We start from the raw sequence: 13,392 nt of genomic DNA on the forward strand, positions 1-13,392 counted from the left end.
AAGGCTTTAATACACTGATATTTTCTATTATTTTTTGCACAAAAATATCAGAATTATAATTTTTTCAATATTTCCGTTGATTATTTGCTGGTGGACGCCATAAATGGTGTTTCCCTTCAAAAAACGCGAGTATTCCATAAATAATGTAAGGAATACTCCATTGGTAGTATAGGAGTGTTCCAAAACTAATCTGTATTCCTACAAAAAATGTGCTCCAATTAACATTGCGATGTCCTAGGGGAGGAGTAGGTGATCCCACTCTCGCTTTGTTTGTGAGTATTCCATAGAGTACATACGTGAGAGTACTTTCCAAAGTACTTTCACTGCTGTACTCCATGGAGCACCCACAGAGGATCATATGCCAAAGTACTAAAGAGGAATTGTGTCGGAAAGAATTATCGGAGTGAATTTAATTTAAAATGAAAGTAAATGAAGAGGGGCAATACAACTTTTATATTTTTTACTACGAATAATCTTATGTGATTTAGCATTTGCGTGAATAAAGAAACTAATATTTCTCTATACTATAGTATGTATACATAAAACCAGTGCGCATTTTATCAGATTTGCCATAGTAAAATTTTATTATCAGTTATTTGTATGCAATATTTTACTTTTGGCAACTCTGTTCGATCGTCATCGTGTCGTGATGACGGTCGTTAAAAAACGAGCAATGATCGGCTGATGGTGGTCCGCAAACACACTGCAAAGGAGTATTGTTAGAGTACTCCAACATGAAGAAAATGGAACACGTAATCCAACAATTTTTGCAGGGTTGTTGCGTCGCTATTTGCAGCTCACTAAATTGCTTAATAGTATTTAATATTTATAATTTTTTATTTTTCTCGTATCAATTCAACTTTCGATGTGCAACAACAAACCAGTCACGCAATTGAATTTGTATTATTTTTCTATCGTTTTCTTTTTTATTTAATTAAAAAACTACTATAATTTTCCACCGCTAGTACGGAAAGCTGACAACAAATGGCGGATTAGCAGAAACTCTTTTTTTACGTATTTGAGGGTACATACCAGTAAGAAAAGGCAAGCATATATGAATCGAAAATTTCTATTAGGCCATCTCCATTCTTTTATACTAAAAATTGTGGAACAATGTAGGATATTTCGTTGTTGGTCGCCATTTTCGGTCACTACATTTTTGCTGGGTTGAAGGGTAGACAAAAATGCCGCGTGGTGTCGTGTGGTTCCACTATCGCTAGATGTGCATTACCTCGCGGCACTTCTGCGACATGTCAAACCATTTTCAAATATTTATCTACAAACATGTCGCTTATGCCCAACATGGCCTGTAGCCCGTTTCTATAACCTTGCGTTATAACAACGAACGATTTGCTATCGCAAGGCTCGTATCGCTTTCGATATGAAAAGTGTTTCTGTAACGCACTCAATTCACCTTGCGATATAATAGTGGAGAGTTTTTATCATATCGATGGAACAATCGAAATGGAACTGTGTATGGATCTGTCATCAATAACTAAAAATGTAATAACAAACACAAATTCTTTTTTCGTTGTTGTACTCCATGAATTAATTGCAAGAGAAAAAGTTCAATATTCATTATATAAATCGTTAACTTTTGTTTAAGTTGATATTTTAAGGAATTGACAATCATCCCTTGACTATAATAATGAAGGAAAAATATTGTGCCACGGGGATTTACTTTGGAAGATTCAATTCCCAAAACCAAAAAAAAAGCAAATCAGTCCACCGAGAAGCTATAAGTAAGTAAGTGTGTACATATATGCATAGAAAGAATTAATTCGGGCCAAGTTACTTTACAAATTGCCTTGTGCTCTTTAAGTTTTACTAATATGTATGTACTTTTTTCGTAGGAAAAATGTTTGCGGCTGCACTATTTGCTCTGGCAACTGACCAACGAAACATGTTGCGCATACACAGACGACATTAACGAGATGCAACGGACCCCTTTCAGTTACCTGAAGTACGCTTCGAAGAGCTCTTTCGCTTCAAAAAAGAAGCAGCTATCGTGTTGCTCGACGAAATCAGCCCGTACATGAAGAGCGGGCAAAGAACGACGTTTGTGCCAAAGGCACTTAGGATGCTGTCAGCACTACATTATTTTGCAACTGGCTCGTTTCTTCGAGATGTTGGGCAAGATTTTGTTTGCTCCTTGAGCAAGACAATGGCCAGTAGATCGATTAAGGAGGTTGCGCACGTTATAGAAACAGAATTGATGTGCAGCTACATCAAATTTCCTACTACGGTCGATGAGGAAGATGCCGTAAAACAAATGTAAGTACTTTAAGAACAAGCGGGCAAGCTTTTCAGTGCTGGTTTAAACTCCAGTCAAAGTTGATCATAGTTTAACCTTGCCACTTTGGCTACACTTATTATTAAAGCTGACCCACTCAGCATTTAGGTGATAAAACTTTGAATCAAAATTCAAAAATGAAATCAAATCAAACATTTTTAATAATTTTTCATTCAGCTTTCTGAATCTTTTCTGACAATCTTTGTTGACTGAATAATGAATTTTATACTTGTTAAAATTTTACTTTTGATTGAAGATCTTATTTTTTCGCATGCACACATTTTTCCATCATGAAGTTCAGAAAAATATATTAAAATTGTATCTTCAAGAGAAGAAATAATGTATATACTGCTCCTAACAAAAGATTTCCCCAACCATTTCTCCACCTTCGGCTTCCCAGAAAATATAAATCCAACCATTACACAATACAAAAGGTTGTGAACTATTTGAACCCCAGGTAAGTGAAACCCTCTTGACATTTGTACCTGGATATGGCTTCAACATCCCGTACCATATCGTATTTTAAGATGTTGACGATCATATCTGATGCTGGATGTTGTAGTCGCAGATGTATATTGGTCTAGTCTGTTTGCGAATTACCTTTGGTTCAAATAGCTCACTTCGGCATGCTTTCCTCCCCTAATGAAATAAGATTAGCATGTAGTATCTTATTTTGTATGAGATATGAAAAATAAATGCATGATAATCGCATTCAAAAATGATTCAAAAATCTCAACCAAAATGCCTGAAATATGTTCACGAATATGATCAGAAAATGATTATGAAAAACATTCAAATATTACTCTAAACAATTAAAGCCCAATTTTACAATGATATCAGATATGCACAAAAAGCGTTTCGAAATACATATGAATCATAAATGATTATTCAAGAATAATCACATTTATGGTACATTTTTCTCCCGACGATATGTTAATTTTCGAACAGAAAATGCTTTTAAATTTGGATGTTTTTGATCATTTTGGGGCATGATATTTGAATATTTTTTGATCAAAATTTTCAAAAAATGGAAGCTGGGGAGTGTATATATGAAATATACTTATATCAGTTAATTTCTTTTTCAGATTTTACTCTGCTACCGGCTTTCCCGGATACATTGGCGCTATTGACTGCACACATGTAAAAATTAAGAAGCCGGCAGCCGACATTGAAAACTGTTATATAAATAGAAAAGGATTATTTTCAAAAAACGTACAGTTAATATGCGATTACAACCTACGTATACTCACCGGCAACACACGTTTTGGTGGAAGTACCCACTATGCTTTTATATGGGAAAATAGTTTTTGTAAAGATTTCTTGGAAAGGAAATACAGCCTAGGTGCAAATACGAGTTGGCTTATTGGTGATTCCAGATATCCGCTGCAGCCATGGCTTATAACACCGTTTCGCGCTCCGACAACAACTGGCCAAACCAATTTTAATTTTGCGCATATAAGAGCTCGAAACTGCGTAGAGAGACCAAACGGCGTTCTAAAAAAAGTGTTTGCGTGTTTGTCCCATGAGCGCGGAGTGTTGGTGAAGCCTGAGTTTGCAGGCGAAATCATAAACGCGTGTCTAACTTTGCACAATTTTCGACTGCAACACACAGCAAATGCGAATGGAAATCCTTCAGAAGTAGATTTTCTTGAGGAAGACTGCCCAAACGACAGCTTACTACAACAAGGTCGGACGGTTCGGGAGAGGATAAATAGACATTATTTCAATTAATCTTTTACACTATTATATCTATATATATAAAAGAAAGTGGTGTTAGTTACACTATTTATAACTCAAGAACGGATGAACCGATTTGGCTGAAAATTGGTGGAGAGGTAGCTTAGAACCAGGAGACGGACTTTTTATCCTGTGTGGCTAGGGTCTTGAGATCAAAACATGGACTTGGTATCAGCGAAACTGACGTCACAACAGTAATTACGTCACGTGATCTGCTGCCCAAATTTAAACAGTTATTGGATAAGTGGCCTAAGTTTCCTTCCATTAGCACATGTTTTCATGCTACTCGCCAAGAGTGTTTGCTTAATAACTGGAGTGCCTATTGGCTATTCCACGCCATTGACTTTAATTGATACCAGCAGTAAGATAATGCGAAGGTGTTGCGGTTGTATTAAAACCTACTTGCATGACTTCCGTACCGGTTAGTATAGATTTTTACAGTATATATTTTTTGCTTGATTACAATGATTTGGCTTTCTACTATTTTTTTTTACTTTTAGCTAATTCTGGATCAAACGCCGTTAATTGATAAGTAAATTATAACAAACGCCGTTAATTGATAAGTAAATTATAAACGGCATTTAAAACAAATATACATTTTATTTATATTTCAATTCACTCTATAAATATTGGTTTTCCAGAATGTTGTTAAACTTATAGGTGGACGTGTGTACTTCATTATGTGCGGTGGATGGCAAAATGTGGTTTAGGACTGGTGATATTGGTGAAATGCATCCAGATGATGTACTTAAAATCATTGGTGAGTGTGCGTATTCAATATTTTACATTCTGTTAATTATTCCGCTAAAAATTGTGTCATAGATTTATATGAATTAAATAATGGGATCGACTAAGTCCATAATTATCTCCAGATAGCCAACATTAATGCAGGGGGATTTGCAGTTGTTGTTGTAGCAGTGATTTCCAGTATTATTTGGCAGTTCTGCCATATATATGATTTCTTCCTTGCATATCGCGTCTGCCACATCAAAGCCTATCAAAGTTCAAGCCTCTCCTACGCTTGATGTACACTATACAAAATATGTACATACATACCAAATAAAGAATGTGGGTATCTACATTGAAGATAATACTCAGGTATTGAATACGACGTGTTTGCATCTGTACTTCTCAATCAAGTCAGAATATAGAGCTGTTGATATGATATTTTTATTTAATATTTGATAAAAAGGTCAAACTTTGATTCCTTATACGTGCAACTGTAGATACTGCTAACACTTAACGAAAATTTGTTAAAAAACCTAATCAGAAGCCGTATTAACAACTTTATATGTGGTTTTTTTTTTTCTTTAAAGAAAGTACGGTTGGAAAAGTGTATTGAATGCTTCGTGTACTATGGTTAACACAGTATTTCACGCCTTTGCATATAAGACTACTTCTGGCTAAAGCGTACTTAAAACCTACGCTACTCTAGGGTTGTGAGATTCACTCAAATTGTGACTTGTCGACTTTTATCTACCTCGGTATCTTTCTCCATATCCAAATAACATTAATTTACTTTCATTGCCTTCCAGACCGTAAAAAGGATTTGGTTAAACTGCAGGCGGGCGAATACGTTTCTCTGGGGAAATGTAGTCCGAATTGAAAACGTGTCCTCTTGTGGAGAATATCTGCTTTTACGGCGGTCTAAACAATTTACAGTGGCGTTGCTAATTCCAAATCAGAAACATCTGGAAGAACTAGCGGAACAAAATGGTTTGCAGGGTAAATCATTTGAGTAATTATGCGCGTCAACAGCTATGGAGAAGGCAGGTATTAAGGAAATTGTAAGTGCAAAAAATAAAATAAAAAACAACTTCCAAAAGAATTATGTTTATCGAATTTCCGTGTTAAAGACCGGGTTGTTATTTATGGGAGAAAAATATTAACAGATTAGCGGTTTCATAAATTTAGATTTGTCAATCCTTTTTACGGATGTATTTAAATACGACGCATACAAATTTAAGAGGTCACCTGAATTGCCTAAATAACTTAGCACATCTGACATACATACGTGGACTGTTGGATTGTACTTTGTATTTTAATTTTATATGATAACCAACAACAAAGCATAAACGAGGGTTTTTAAAATCATAAAATATGCGAAGAAAAGGCGAACTTATAAATTGCCTACTTTATTTTTAATAAAAATAACAAACCCGGTCTGGAACACAATTGATTTGCAAATAGCTAACACATCAGTAAAGATACGATTTTTATATCATGCTCTTTAACATTTACCATCCACGCAAATTACAAAAGTTTGAAGTACCCGCAGCTATTACGCTCTGCAAAGAAGTTTTGTCACCGGATATGGGTCTCGTTACGGCCGCTTTCAAATTGAGACGCAAGGAAATTCAAGATAAATATCAGCATGACATCAATCGCATGTACGCTTCAATAAAATCAATGTATTAATTTGATGTTGCGGGAGAAGTAAATTAAAAGCGTACATTTTTCCGCTGAGCATGCAGAGTTTTTCGAAAAGGAAATTAATTTCAATATTTTCCAAATTGTAGAAAAGAGGATACTGGCCATTGATTGGCTACGAATAATTGTACAATTAGACTAGCAAGAACGCAATTAGTGACCAAGGTGAAAAAGGAAAACAAGTTGCATTAAATTATAAACAATAGACAAAAAATGAGATATAGCTGATATTTTTTTTGTAAATTATAATTATTAAATATAATGGAAGTTGTAATGTGTTCTTAGGTGCGTTATTACGTTTATATTTGTATTGTGTAATGAGTTAGAGAAAAAAGAAAACGTTATCTATTTGAATGCTGATTTATTTAATTATAATTAATATGTATGTACTACCATATGAACTACTTGGCGACTATTCAATATTCAATATTTCTTTATTTAATTAATTTCATAAATAAAAATAAACAAATATAAATTCATTTCATAAGTAGTTTTGTATGACATAGTTACTTTCTATGTATGTACAGCTACTTAAAAAACTATCAAAATTAAAACACAAATATATGTAAATTCTATATATTTTACGTTGTTTGGTCAATTTCTAAATTTTTTTACATAATTTTATGTCAAAAAGCATCGTAATTGATTTGAAACTCTTTATTCAAAATTGGAGAAACTTTTTAAAAGTCATCACAAGTTTTAAAATTGTTTTCTTAGAATTCGTAGAAACTTTCTGAATATGCATTTTTGTACCCCCATCCATCAATTCTAGCTAAACAAGATTCAAGCTTTAATCTTCCTAAAATATCCGCTTATTTTTGACAATTTTCTTTGTGAAAGGTGTTTAGTATTTTTTTCTATATAAACTTATTTCTCTTGTTTGGGAGAATATTCTTAATACCCTTCAGAAAAAAAATTGTCAATAAGCGAATATTTTAGGAAGATTAAAGTTGAATCTTGTTTAGCTAGAATTGATGGAGGGTGGTACAAAGATGCATATTCAGAAAGTTTTTAAGAATTCTAAGAAAACAATTTTAAAACTTGTGATGACTTTTAAAAAGTTTCTCGAATTTTGAATAAAGAGTTTCAAATCAATTACGATGCTTTTTGACATAAAATTATGTAAACAAAATTTAGAAATTGACCAAACAACGTAAAATATATAGAATTTACATATATTTGTGTTTTAATTTTGATATTGTTTTTTAAGTAGCTGTACATACATAGAAAGTAACTATGTCATACAAAACTTCTTATGAAATTAATTTATATTTGTTTATTTTTATTTATGAAATTAATTAAATAAAGAAATATTGAATAGTCGCCAAGTAGTTCATATGGTAGTACATACATATTAATTATAATTAAATAAATCAGCATTCAAATAGATAACGTTTTCTTTTTTCTCTAACTCATTACACAATACAAATATAAACGTAATAACGCACCTAAGAACACATTACAACTTCCATTATATTTAATTATTATAATTTACAAAAAAAATATCAGCTATATCTCATTTTTTGTCTATTGTTTATAATTTAATGCAACTTGTTTTCCTTTTTCACCTTGGTCACTAATTGCGTTCTTGCTAGTCTAATTGTACAATTGTGTGTCGGTCGCTTGAGATATGTTAGTATAATAGTAATAGTAGTAACTCAGTCATTAAGTGATTGTGGTTTTAACGCCATGTCTATTGATTTGAGCGTTTCATGCATGTCTTTCAGCGTATTTAAAATTTCGTTAGTTAATTTTTGTTGCCCATTATTGAACTGTCTTTGTCTTTCATCCTGGTCTTTTTTATTTCGGCGTAAGCACTTCCAAAAGTATTATGACCACGTGGGGTTGATTGAGAAGTGGCTGCGTCGAGTACGGTACCGTTTGGGTTTGGAGTCGCCCTTGAAGTCACTTTTGGAGTTTCTTTGGTAAGATCCAAAAATTCTATACCTTCTTCTTTTATTTCATTTTTCTGTAAATAAAAACATAAAATCATATATGTAATACACCTATATTGCTAATAGAAAATGCGCGCAATGTGTTTTGAATTCGAAATCAAAACAAGACAGCCTATAAAATTTTTGTGATTTTAACGGCATAAGTGTGACAAGAAAAAATTAAAATTTAGGTATATTCGATTATTGAATACAAAAAAAAAAAAACGTTTAAACAGCAATATATCGGCACTCTGATGTTTGGGATGTACCTAGCCTTTTGTAGCAATGTAGGAGTATTACATATATGCATAAAATGTTAGTATATATAAACAAACAGCAATAAAAAATTGTATTCACGACACAATCCAAAAAAAAAAAAAACCAATCTCCTTGCCGAACTTATTTTGAACATTTGGGTTGAGAAGTTTATCCCGAGAATATTTATGTACATTTACCTCAGTAAATCCCGCTTCCTTTGTTCTGCCATCTCCTGTATCTATTGAATCCGATGGTAGAAACTCCAAAACTTCCACATCAACTCCCTCGAGTGGAATAGGTCCCTCGCTTGCCGGAAGATTGCCGGTTCTATTTCGGAATTTTTTATTTTTTGCCTCCTGCTTTTTCACGGCACACTTCCAATCGGACCAACTCTATAAATAATACAATACAGATATATATTACGTTTAGTTCCATAGTATATACGCACTTTTTTCCACTGTTCGGCTGTCTTGAAAGCTCCCCCCACCGCATTTAGCTCAAGAGCAACGGCTTCCCATACACTGCGGCTCAGGTTAGCACTATTGAGACCGCTAAAAGTCCCCATTGCCACTTTTTTATTTGCCTTCATCAATTCCACCAGTTTCACCTTCTGGTTTTTTTGCGATTTTTCCACTTCTCGTTTTTTTCTATAAAATAAAAAATTAATTAGAAAACAAAAAATCCAATTCAGTTTCAAACTAACGAACTTCACTCATTTTCTTTTTATAGTTTGATACTATCATGACCTTCGAAGCTAGTGATATGAATATCGCAAGAAATATCGAAAATACATACTCACAACTCGTACAGAAACACCACCTTGCGATAACCATGAATTAGGGTTGCATTTTGCGATATATTTCATATCGCAAGGATACAGAAACGGGCTACTGGACTCATTGAAATGGTATAAAATACCTTATTATTTAATTGAAACGTTATTTTACAAATTTATTGAAACACGTGTTTACACAAAGAAAAAATTATTTTTGTGGGACGTGTCGCTGTCGCTTAGTGTACATTGACAAGTAAACAAATAAGTACTGGAACTAGCCAGAAGTATAAAATACTGAAATAAATTTCAACGCGTAACATGTTGTTACATGTGTTAAAAACTAAACTTCATAATTACCATAGAAGCCTTCATGGACATTCTATCCCGTAAAGATGAATGGCTGCAACAATGCACAAGAGCCAAGTCTATTCCAACCATTTTGAAATTGGCAACAATTCTCAGATTTTGCGCTAGGGATTGTCTCAACTGAGCATCGGGTACGAGAATGCACTCGGAATTTTTTCCAACTGATCCTTTCTGCAAGTTCCTATTGTTATAAACGGATTTTGTCCAATTTTTGAAATCAATATATATTGACTCATTTATTTTTATTTAACTTTGTTATTATGTTACTTTGAACTTTATAATTTTAATATGATTTATTATTATTATTATTATTCTTTATTCGGTCTATGATAACAATATCTTACAGACTAGAAATGTACAAGAAATTACTTACTGACTAAATTGGCTGGAATTGAGTACTAGGAATAAAATGAAGTAATCTTATCGACAAACTGGGATCTCGGCATTGCGAAATCGAGATCAAGCGGTTTGTAAATATTGTTAATTTCACTGACAGCCCTAGTAATGGGCGCGAGATAGTGGTAATTAGATTTAACTGTAGTAAGATGGAAAGGGTAGTGGGAACGTAGGATACGATTTGGGATATTGAAGCAAAGTTGATCGAGCAGATTCACGCAATCAATTAAGCCATTAACAATGTCGAAAAGGAACATTATCGAATGGATTGTGCGCCTATTAGAGAGAGATTTCAAGTTTATGAGCAAACACCGTGCAGTATTCTAACGACAGCCTTTTAACAACCTACGCCCCTGTGCACCTACACGCACGCGCACCACTGTCTCTGCAAATAACAATGCCAATTGTCTGCAGAGCAACTGCGTATTATGTGTGTACGTGTGTGAATAAAGAACCAATAGTTGTAGCTAACATGTTGGAAGCCTTCCAGGAACTTTAAGCGACTTTGGGCTAAAGTGGGTTGACAGTAAACCAAAAACGGTAGTGGCAACAGGAAAAAGTTGTCTATAAAAGGGCCACCACCCCGTTCTTCTCTATCACAAAGTTTTGAATATGGTGCCCACAACGCGAGTGCAGTGCAAGTGAAGAAAAAAAAAATAAAATAAAAAAATAGAAACTATTTAAAGTGATAAGGTTTCAAAGTGCGAAACCGTAAGCTACCGGTTGGGTGAAAAGTGCCGCATCCAAAAGAGAAATAGTATTCCCGCCACCACCAGATCCAGCACCACCAGCAATGGTAAGTACCACCACCATTTCCGTATACCCAAAACCCTTACTGTAGCCCCATGTCCATAACCTCCATTAACACCCGCATAATTTCTCTAACCCCGTTTTTTTCATCCTATATTTTCTATTGAAGGAATCCCCAAAGGAAACCAATCCCCACCGTCGGTGCTAGGCACCAAAAATCCACCAACGGTAAGTAAATACATCCACCTTAGTGACTAGCCCAAATGTGATATCGAATTTAGTGCCATTTTCTCAAGTGAACTTCATAGTTTGTTTGCTCTGATTTAAGAGAAAATTGATTTATTTTTGGACAGACAAACATTTAAGTTCGCCGGAGAAAATGGCCTATAAATGCTTTACACGACGTGATACCCAGGTTTATATTTTAATTGTTTGGTTTTCGTTTGCAGAATCCCCATCAGCACAACAAGATTCGCATGTACACAAACTACCAACATCAAACCACACAAACTACCAATCTGCAAAGCTACCACAAACCGCACCGAACACGAAAGCCACCAGTACTACATAAACCACTCCCATCTGTCCAAACCAAAAAAAAAAAAAAGGAGTAAAAAACAGCGCATCCACACCAAAATATTGCATACATCCATATTCACAACCACACGCATTTGAAACCAACACCGATACACGCAAACAAAGGACCAACCAACCTCCGCAGCACCAAATATCATCCTCCATCATACACAAGCAAACACCCAAATACAAATGAGCATCAACACCACAAGATATCATACACCCGGAAGCAACCACGCCTGCTGATCACAAACACTCCAGCGACTACCAACGACCACACCAACAATAACCACGCAACACTCAAAAACACCACGACCACATTTCTACATACTTTCTGATACGAAACATTCAAACACGGAAATAGTAAAAGCAACATCCAAAAATCAATACACGGTAAGCACAAACACAACCAACGCTATTAACAGGGGAAAGACGATTTTCGAACACTCAACTCTAAACGCATACAAAGAGAGGGCATCATATCACATCACATCAAACCACAGCAACATATCACATCACGAATATCACCTCAGAGCACATCACATCATACCACGAACAAGTAACTAATAGCGGTGAGTTATATTTAGCCGGTCGCTGGTGTGGATTGCTACATCAGTAGGGCTGTGGTGAGAAGAGCCCAAAAGGTAGAGAGTATCCTCAGCACCTCGCCGAATTCGCACACACCACCACGAAGAGGACCGAGAATATACCTTAGTTTTCATTTTGGTTCAAAAATAATTTTTTTAGATTATAAGTTTCCTGTTTATTTTTTTTAATTTCCCCGTAATCCCGATGTATGAAATATTTTTCTTAATTGAATTTAACATATTTTTTTCGATTTCCTAATTTTTATGCATACATTTTTTTTATACACACTTACCCAAAAACACACATACACATATTTCACAAACATTTTTTTATCACACCTAAGTATATATATTTCTTTTTGCACAATTACTTTACTTAGTATTTTAGTATTAGCTTAGCTATTTTCTTTTATGATTTGTTTTTTTGCCAGCTTGACTTTTTTCTGATTTTTTCCTTACACCCTAATATTTGGGCACACCAATGCAACTTTTCTTTTTCTGTGTGCATTGCTAACTTTTCATTTTGTTATTATTTTTCTGTATTTCCTTTTTTTGTACTTCATTTCCTAGGTAAAAAAAAATTATATAAATCATTTTTTTGCTTCGGTTTGGATTTTTTTTGTAAAAGGAGGATTTCCTCCACGCAATTTATGAAGCCACATGACACATGTGACATCTTATTTTTCTTCTTATATATTTTTTTTTGCAAATCACCTCACTTGTTTATTCTTTTTACATAAACTAATAACTACCACCAGAGCTTACCTCACATTTAACTCGTGATTATTTTAACTTTTGCTAGTTAAATATCTTCTTTTTTTTCACTTATTCCGATCGCGGAAATGTGTGTACGTATTTTTACTATGTGTACGTATATTTGCGTGAATGGTTATATATAATTAATGGTAATCTCTATATAGCTTTGTTGCAATCTCTCTTATTTTTTTTTGTTTCTTTGTCTTCCATATAATCGTATGCACATATTTTATTGATCACCGTAACTATTGCTTAATGCAAGCAAGAATTAAAGATTGTAGTAAAAGGGTGTTCCTATCTGGGTTATTTTATTTTCTTGTTATCTATTTGATATTTTTTTTTACTTTGAATATTATATGCAGTAATTGCAGTATCCTTTATGTTATTTTGATTGAATTTAGATCAGGATAAGAAATAATAGAATTTAGAATTACCAATACAAATCACTAGATATAAGTAAACATAGAATTTGTGAAAATAAACTTGTATGAAGAGGAAATGAGTTATTTCGAATTTATTGGCTGAAACAGTGTC

At 34.0% G+C, this 13,392-nt stretch overlaps 1 long non-coding RNA gene across 4 annotated transcripts; it reads left to right on the forward strand.

Moving 5' to 3' along the window:
* Window positions 1–1,354: 1,354 nt before the first annotated feature.
* Window positions 1,355–7,058, forward strand: LOC137249992 (uncharacterized). 4 transcript variants are annotated; one of them, XR_010952677.1, is made up of 7 exons: window positions 1,355–1,503; window positions 1,607–1,742; window positions 1,854–2,274; window positions 3,379–4,451; window positions 4,531–4,593; window positions 4,672–4,790; window positions 5,566–7,058. It is a non-coding gene; the product is annotated as an uncharacterized lncRNA (long non-coding RNA). The 4 variants fall into 4 exon arrangements; XR_010952678.1 differs by lacking the exon at window positions 1,355–1,503 and having other exon boundaries at window positions 1,511–1,742; window positions 5,566–5,817; window positions 6,293–7,058; XR_010952679.1 differs by lacking the exon at window positions 1,355–1,503 and having other exon boundaries at window positions 1,511–1,746.
* The last annotated feature ends 6,334 nt before the right edge of the window (window positions 7,059–13,392 follow it).

This window comes from Eurosta solidaginis, chromosome 4 (genome assembly GCF_040869045.1).
Source record: "Eurosta solidaginis isolate ZX-2024a chromosome 4, ASM4086904v1, whole genome shotgun sequence".
Lineage (NCBI taxonomy): Eukaryota > Metazoa > Arthropoda > Insecta > Diptera > Tephritidae > Eurosta > Eurosta solidaginis.